Raw genomic sequence first — 8912 nt, forward strand, 5'->3', positions numbered from 1 at the left:
TGCCTACTGCTTCAAGAGCATAGATAGAAGTAAAGTGTAGAAAGATAATTAGGAACTGCTGAGTTTTGAGTATTGCTGTTTTAAAATATAATTTATTTAATTCGTAAGTTGAAATAATTTAACTTTTCATAATGGCTGTGTTCAACAATTGGGTCACAAGATTACTGGAAATTGAACAGTTGGCTCTTGTGAGCCAGGACAAACTGGCTCCAGCTCTCCATAATCTGAGTGACACTTCAAGCTGAGCAGGTTCTTATCCGTCTCTGGCCACAGCACTTAGCCACTGCTTGCCACACTGGCAGATCTCTGTAAACATGAGCTGATGAAGGAGTGGCTCGCATTATCTGTCCACCTAGCCTGTAAGCTCCTGGAAAGAAAAACAATATTATTGTCACTTTGAATCCTCATTCCCCAACAAAGAGAATCATACATCAGGGATGTTGTGACCGATTTTACACCCTGAGGAGCACCTGAAATGCTTTGTCTGGGAGCAGAAATGACCCACCACAAGGCCCTCAAGCAGGACATACAGAGGGTGGGTATTAATGAATCTCTAGTTACTATTTCCTGGGATTAGCTCATGTCACTGCCTGTGTTAGTTGTCTCTGCTGCTAACAAATTACCACATACTCAGTGGCTTCAAAAAACAAATAGTTATTATCTCAAAGTTTCTGTGTGTTAGGAGTCTGGGCATGTTTTAACTGGGTCTTCTGCTCAGTGTTTTATAAGACTGTATTCAAGGTGTTATATGGGTTGCATTCTCATCTGAAGGCTCAGTTGGGAAAGAATCTACTTCCAAGCTCATTCGTGTTGTGGTATGCCTGATGTTGTCACATATTTCCTTGAGGTTTTGTGACTAAAGGCCCCAGATGTTTGCTGGCTGTGGACTGGAGGCTGTCCTCAGGTCCTAGGGAATTTCCACAGTTCCTTGTTATGCAGGCTTCTTCACCACAGTACTTCATCAGGCCAGCAAGGAGAATCTCTTGCCTCAAGGAGAGTAAAGTCTGTTTTAAGGACATTCACTCAATTAAATTACACCCACTGAGATAAGCTATCTTCTGATTAAGTCAAACTGATTTAGGACCTTCAATCAGCAAAATCCCTTCATTTTTGCCATATTCTTTTGGCTAGAAGCAAGTCATAGTTTCCATCCACACTGAGGGTAGGCGTTATACAAGACATGAATACCAGGAGGTGGAGACCACTGCAGGTCACCAAAGGCTCTGTCTGCTACACTGCTTCGTATCCTTGTCCCCAAACCTACCATGAGGGAGGACTTTAGCTCTTGAGAAGAGTCAGCCAGTAATCCCTGCATTTTCCTGCCTTAGAACATTTTACCTTTCCCTTGTTGAGGTGGTCGATCTATGTAATTGTGGTATTTATCTAGTGATAAATGTCTGATGTTGGACACATGGGAGGAACCAAGTGGTTTCCTTGGTGCTAAGTCTAGTAAACCCAAATACTTCCATTCCTCTGAGACAAGTCTTGAGTGTTCTATGATGTCAGGAGGCCTCAGGGAAAGAAGAGATCGTCAAAAACAAACACCTCAGGCTTAAAAATGAAGGTCACAGTGGCAACGAAACTCTTCCCTCTGATTGGGCTGTCATGATGAAGAGAGAAAATTGAGAAATAATGCAGTGAGAGGGGTGGGCTCCATAACTGCACTGATATGTACTCCAATATCAGGAGGGGAGGAAACATCATTACCTTACTCCCACTGGGCCACTGGAGAAGGCTTATGGCATCAGTGAAATCATCCCTCTTTTGAGTTCCATTGGTTTGAATTTAAAAAAAATTTTTTTTGAACGTTTATTTATTATTGAGAGACAGACACAGAGCATGAGCAGGGGAAGGGTAAAGAGAGGGGAGACACAGAATCTGAAGTAGGCTCCAGGCTCTGAGCTGTCAGCACAGAGCCTGCATTGGGCTCAAACTCACAAACTGCGAGATCATGACCTGAGCCGAAGTCGGTCACCTAACCAACTGAGCCACCCAGGTGCCCCGGTTTGAATTAAAAAAAAATTTTTTTTCAACGTTTATTTATTTATTTATTTATTTATTTATTTATTGGGACAGAGAGAGACAGAGCATGAACGGGGGATGGGCAGAGAGAGAGGGAGACACAGAATCGGAAACAGCCTCCAGGCTCTGAGCCATCAGCCCAGAGCCTGACGCGGGGCTCGAACTCACGGACTGCAAGATCGTGACCTGGCTGAAGTCGGACGCTTAACCGACTGCGCCACCCAGGTGCCCCATGAATTTTTAATAGCAACATCCTCCAACATTAAGGAGGACAAGACCTTAAAAAGGCGGAGTTGGTATCACTCACAATTACTACAAAATTTGGGGGGGAGGGTTGCCACTTTATCCAATGTTTCTGCAGTAAATACTTATTGGTCCCCAATTCTATGCCAGGCTCCATGGGAGGCAACAGTAACAGGGCAGAAAACAAGGAGTTTCCAGTCCGGTAGAAAGTCAACTCCTCAAGGAGTTTCCAGTCTGGTAGAAAGTCAACAGAAGAATTATATAACAAGATGAAGTGTGAAAAGTGCTTTGAAGGAGACAACGTGAAAAAAAAGAAAAATAATATAGGGAGTGCTGTTTTAGATGAAATGTTCTGGGGAGGTCTTTAAGAGAAGTGACTTTAAAGATGAGAGCTGAAGATGAGAAGACCCTAGTCATTCTAAATGTTTTTTTTTTTTTTTTGAATTTTTTTTCTTAGAGAGTGGGAGAGAGAACATGAGCAGGGAGGGGCAGAGGGAGAGAGAGAATCTTAAACAGGCTCCACGTTCATTGTGGAGCCTGACGTGGGGCTCAAGCTCACGACTATGAGATCATGACCTGAGCTGAAATCAAGAGTCAGATGTTTAACTGACTAAAGTCACCCCCAGTCACTCTTAATGGGGGGAAGAACATTCTAGGAGGGACCGGAGTATGCAAAGTTCCAGACTGGCAAAGTTCTGAGCACAGTGATTAAGAAGGAAAGGAGTGCTAGGTGAGGGAGGAGGTGTCAGATAATGAAGGTGTATTTGGGAGACAGGATTGAGAGCATTTGGTGGATTGGAACTGGAGAACAAGAGGAAGGCATCTATCATGAATGGCTCTTGGATATTCCCATGAGAACTGAGTGGAGCCAGATACTGAGATGGCTTTCCAAACCCCACATTCCTGCAACCTTCCTTTGCTATAAACCAGTGGTGTGCTGGTTAACAGGTTCCCTGCTCCTTCCATGAGAAGCCCTGATTTGTAGCATTTGCTGATTTCAACGTTTATTTATTTTTGGGACAGAGAGAGACAGAGCATGAATGGGGGAGGGGCAGAGAGAGAGGGAGACACAGAATCAGAAACAGGCTCCAGGCTCTGAGCCATCAGCCCAGAGCCCGACATGGGGCTCGAACTCACAGACCGCGAGATCGTGACCTGGCTGAAGTCGGACGCTTAACCGACTGTGCCACCCAGGCGCCCCCATTTGCTGATTTCTATGCTGTACATACTCTCACCATGGCCAGCTTGGAGCTAGCAACCAGCTTGCAAGAATCCTGCATATTTGATTTTAGAGCTGGTAGGAGCCTGCTCCAGAACTCACAAGCCACTACTAGGTCACAGCACATCCTTCTCTAGGGAGCATTTCACGAGGTGGTGGCTTTGAGGTCTGCGAGAGCTCCTTCCCTTCTCTGTCACCTCTGTACCTGTTTCTGTATATTTTCTCACAGCCACCTGACGTGGCAGTCACAAAGGAAAAACACACCATCTCATTGCGGACTGCTCTCAGGGAGCTGTTCCATAGGTTTAACGACAATTGTCTAATTATGTCTTAGACGCTCGTTCCAGTAAAAGCTGATAGATAAATTAGCGCAATTAGTTGGTCTTTACAGAGCATTTAGGAAAACCCAGGCTGTCATAAGAAGCCCTATTGTAGAGAGTCTGTCTAGTTGAACCTGTTGTGAATGGAGAGAAGCAGGAAGGAATCGCAGCCTAGGAGTAAGCCGAGGTCAGCTCCTGAATCTGCCGAGCTCCGCTCCTTGAATTCCCTTGGACGCACGGTGATCCTTTAACCTCAGCCTCAACATGTTCCAGGTCAGACCCATCAGCATCCTCCACAAATCAGTTTCTCTTCAGATTTCCCCCTTCTGTTGAGCACCCCACCATCATCCTGGTGTCTAAAGCTCAAGATCTTGGAGGCAACTTTGACCCAGCTCTCTCTCTCTTGTCCCCGACATGGATTCCACGTTGTGGTATTTCTTGTGTCTATTTCTTTTCTTTTATTTATTTAAATTCAAATTAGTTAACCTAGAGTTTAATATCGGTTTCAGGAGTAAAATTTAGTAATTCATCCTTCACATATAATACCCAGTGCTCATCCCTCGATGCCCGTCACCCATCTAGCCCATTCCCCCAGCCCATGTCCCCTCCAGCAACCCTCCATTTGTTCTCTGTGTTTAAGAGTCTCTTATGGTTTGCCTCCCTCTGGTTTTTATCTTATTTTTTCTTCCCTTCCCCTATGAGTGAAATCATATGCTATTTGTCTTTCTCTGACTGGCTTACTTCACTTAGCATAATACATTCTAGTTCCATCTCATGTCTGTGTCTTCGTTGTCAGACTCATTGCCATTCTCAGAACTTGAAGTCTCCAATCTGTCACCGGGTCTATCCCCAATTCTAATCCATTCTCAGGACCCCAGCAGCCCAGACTTCCTACAGGGCCTGCCGGGCCCTGGGAGGCAGTCCCACCTCTCCAGCTTCAGCTCATGCCACTGGCTCCCATGCTCTTGCTGCAGCCGGAGGAAGTATTCAGTTCCTCCAAGTTCCCTCGTTCTTGCCTTTGCACATTCTGTTGGCCCTGCATGGAACACCGTCTCCTATTGGATCAGTTAGGATACGAGGTGATAATAAATTAACCCCTAAATGTCAGTCAGTTAACACACTGAAGTTGATGTCTCACTCCTGTGAGGTGCAGTGTGGGTTGGGTGGTCCTTTTCCCTCTGGAGGGTGGCTCCCAGGTCATCCCCAAAGAAAAGAAGTTGGAGGAGGTGCTTATCTTTGTTTTGTTTTTTACTTATTTATTTTGAGAGTGGAGGAGGGGCAGAGAGAGAGGGAGAGAGAGAGAATCCCAAGCAGGCCCTATTCTGTTAGCACAGAGACCGACCTGGGGCTCAAACCTACGAAGTGTGAAATCATGACCTGAACTGAAATCAAGAGTTGGACACTCAACAGACTGAAACACCCAGGTGTCCCCCGAGGCACCCGTCTTTTAACGGACTCAGCCTAGAAGTGTCACAGGTCACCTTCGCTCACCCTTTATTGACCAGAATTGGTCACAGCTCCAAGCTAATTGCAAGGGAGGCTGAGTAATGTAGAGGAACACATGGGTGCTTGGTGCCAAACCCTTCTCCTTTTCTGACCCGTTCTTCAGGTCATCGTGTCACTTTCTCTGGGAGGCCCTGCCTGACCACCCAGCACTGGGTCAAAGTTTCCTCCTATGTTTGCCCTATACACACCATTACCCTGGCACCTGTTCCCCTGAATGGTCTAGTCGTATGCCGATCCCTTGCTCGGTCGGCTGTGAGCTCTGCATTGCAGGTACCTAGTCTGTTTCTTACTCGAGGCCACCTTCCTCCCGGTGCTCAACGCGGTGCCTGCCATACAGCAAGGGTCAGTGCCTGATCCTGGAGTGATTGACCGGTCCTTACCCCAGCAGCCAAGGCTCTCTAGGTTCTGACCTGGTCCATGCACTTCTCTCTGTGCCTCTCACCCAGCTGCTCTGGGTTTTAGGTCTTTCGTGTACAGTATGGTGCATAAGCCCTCGGGCTTTCTGATGGGCAGCTCCAAATCTGATTATCAGCCCTAGTATTTACTGGTTATGGGACCCTAGACAAATTACTCCACTGCTCTGTGCCTCAGTGTCCTCATCTGTCAAACGGATTTCATTATACCTATTTTGGTGAGGAGTCAATAAAATATTGCTTTTAAAAGGCATCATCATAAGTACACAGTATGGCAAATGCCATACTTCACGGATTCTCAGATGCACATCTTTTTATTGCCTTTTAAAACCTATCTGAAATCAGATGCATCTGAACAGTGGTTGTTAGGAAGACACTGCGTCATTGTTCAGTTCTTGGCTTTTGCTCTTTCTTGGTGGTACATGAAATACTGGTGTGGCTTAGATTCCATGACACATGAGAGTTAATAATAAATCATTATTAACTATTATTTTTGCCTCCTAAAATGACCTCCACCACCGGTAAATTTTTACCAGCGGACATTTCTCTCAACCTTCCAATTCTTTGGATTAAAATGAGTGTGAAAATTTGAGAGGGTATCTTCTTCTCAGGACCCTCTAGTGGAGCAGGTGTTGTAAATTTTGCAGTTAAGGTGTCTCCTCATCCAAGAGGACTCCCTGCTTCTCTCACAAGCGACTCTCTTCCTTTTGTATTCCTCACTGAGTAGCACTAACCAGAGTCCACCTTGGACTTTACACAAAATTAATCTACTAAAATTAGTCACACCTAATTTTTAAGCACTGACAATGTGCTATGTTCTATACAATGTCCTGAATCCCCGCAAACTATGAGACAGGCATTATTTTTTTTTTTATTAAAAAAAATTTTGTTTTTCAACGTTTATTTATTTTTGGGACAGAGAGAGACAGAGCATGAACGGGAGAGGGGCAGAGAGAGAGGGAGACACAGAATCGGAAACAGGCTCCAGGCTCTGAGCCATCAGCCCAGAGCCTGACGCGGGGCTCGAACTCACGGACCGCAAGATCGTGACCTGGCTGAAGTCGGACGCTTAACCGACTGCGCCACCCAGGCGCCCCAAGACAGGCATTATTTTTAAGATAAGAAAATTGAGGCACAGAGAGGTTTGGTAATGTACAAAAAGACACACAGCCAGTGAATGGAGGAGCATGCTTAACTGGGTTCTATCTTATGGGAGACTCCACTAAACAGCCTCTCATATGTGCCTGACTCATCTCTTCGTGGCCTATGGTCCACGGCACAGAGCACCGGGAACACCACACAGCAGGTACTCAAATTATCTTATTTGCTAGTGAGCAGCCGAGGTCATCTGGGCTCGGCATCTTACTACACTTAGTGTAAGACCTCAGGTCTCCCTCTTGCATCAAAAACTGTATTAGAGTCCTCTAACCTTTGCCCCAAAGAGAAACGTTCTTTTTTTTTTTTTTTTTTTTTTTTTTTTTACGGCGTTTGCTCTTCCCAAAGCCATCATTTGACCAGTGTTCCCACTGTTCCCTTTTGAATAACCCCCACCCACACCTAGTATGCAATCACTTTATGTCTCGCCGCTCCCATTCCGGGTAGCCCAGCAGACTCTCTGAGACAGCAGCTGGTGCTACTGTACTGGATGGCTGCCCAATAGCACGATAAAGGAAGAGCACACTTACAGTTACCGAAACGCTTAAATGTACCATTCCGTCCCCTCCCCAACATATGGCAGGAGCTGCCTCTGAAAGCCGGATGGATACAGCCCCTAGGGTTGTTGGAGAGGCTTTTAAAAAATCTGTGGCCTCTTCTCATGCGTTTGTGAGCATAGAAAACCAGTCTTTGCCCATGAGCAGTGAGAAGGTGCTGACAGAACTGGGAGATGATGCCAGGTTCTCTCCTCGGGGATCCAGTGGTGTTGGTGCACTTATTAAAAAGATGGCCTTCAGACGAGCCTGGGTGGCTCAGTCGGTTAAGTGTCCAACTCTTGATTTCAGCTCAGGTCATCATCTCATAGTTTGTGAGTTCCGGCTCCGTGTCGGGCTCTGCATTGACAGTGCGGGAGTGCTTGGGATTCTCTCTCTTTCCCTCTCTCTTGGCTCCTTCCCCACTCATGCTCTCTCTCTCTCTGTCTCTCTCAAAATAAATAAAATAAACAAAAAAAAAATTAAAAACGGCCTCCAGCTGCAAGTCTAATGGGGACACCTACATATCTCAAATGAAGCCCACTTCCCGGCAGGCTGCACAGACGAGGCCTCGGGGAAGAAGGGAAACAAAGAGAATGAGCATTCACAAGTACCTTTGCCTTTCTTTCTTTCTTTCTTTCTTTCTTTCTTTTTAACATTTATTTATTTTTGAGACAGAGAGAGACAGAGCATGAATGGGGGGAGGGCCAGAGAGAGAGGGAGACACAGAATCTGAAGCAGGCTCCAGGCTCTGAGCTGTCGGCACAGAGCCTGATGCGGGGCTCGAACTCACGGACCGTGAGATCGTGACCTGAGCGAAGTCGGACGCTCAACCGACTGAGCCACCCAGGCGCCCCGTACCTTTGCCTTTCATGGTGGCGGCAAGCTGGTATAGGAACTAAAGGCTGTGGTCTCAGGACTCCGTCAGGAGCCCTGGATGATCTGTTGCCCAAACAGGCTGTGGAACTGAACCTGTGCTTCCAATGGCCAAGGCTCTGGGCTCAGGCTGAGGCAACATTGTCACTTCCTTCCCTTACTATTCCTTCCTTTTCCTTACTTGCTCCTTGGTCTTCCTTGGCCATTTCTTCAGGAATTTTCTGTAGGGGAGAGGTAGCTATGGCAGGTCCGGGTCCCTTTGGAGCAGGTTGTGGGTTTAACTTTGCCTGAGGCTTCCCACTCCGGATGGAGCCTTATGATTACTTCATAATTTTAGGGCCCATGAGAGAATGTGTCTCTACTATGTTCTACTACTCTCTGGGTGTCGACGATTCCCAGGGTGTTCCATGGAAGGTGGATAAACTCTGGATAATACAAAGAAATTTCCTGATGTTGGTGGAGGATTGGGAGAGAATGAGATGGGCTCTGGGTCCTTCCAGACTCTGACTTTCTATTTATTCACTTGTTTCTCACCCCGTAAGATGGTGTTTCATCCGACTATGACAGAGATGAGTGTTTCCTGCCTGTCTTTCCTGCTAAATTCACCTCTGACCACCCTGATCTG

Source organism: Felis catus, chromosome A2 (assembly GCF_018350175.1).
Source record: "Felis catus isolate Fca126 chromosome A2, F.catus_Fca126_mat1.0, whole genome shotgun sequence".
NCBI classification, from domain to species: domain Eukaryota; kingdom Metazoa; phylum Chordata; class Mammalia; order Carnivora; family Felidae; genus Felis; species Felis catus.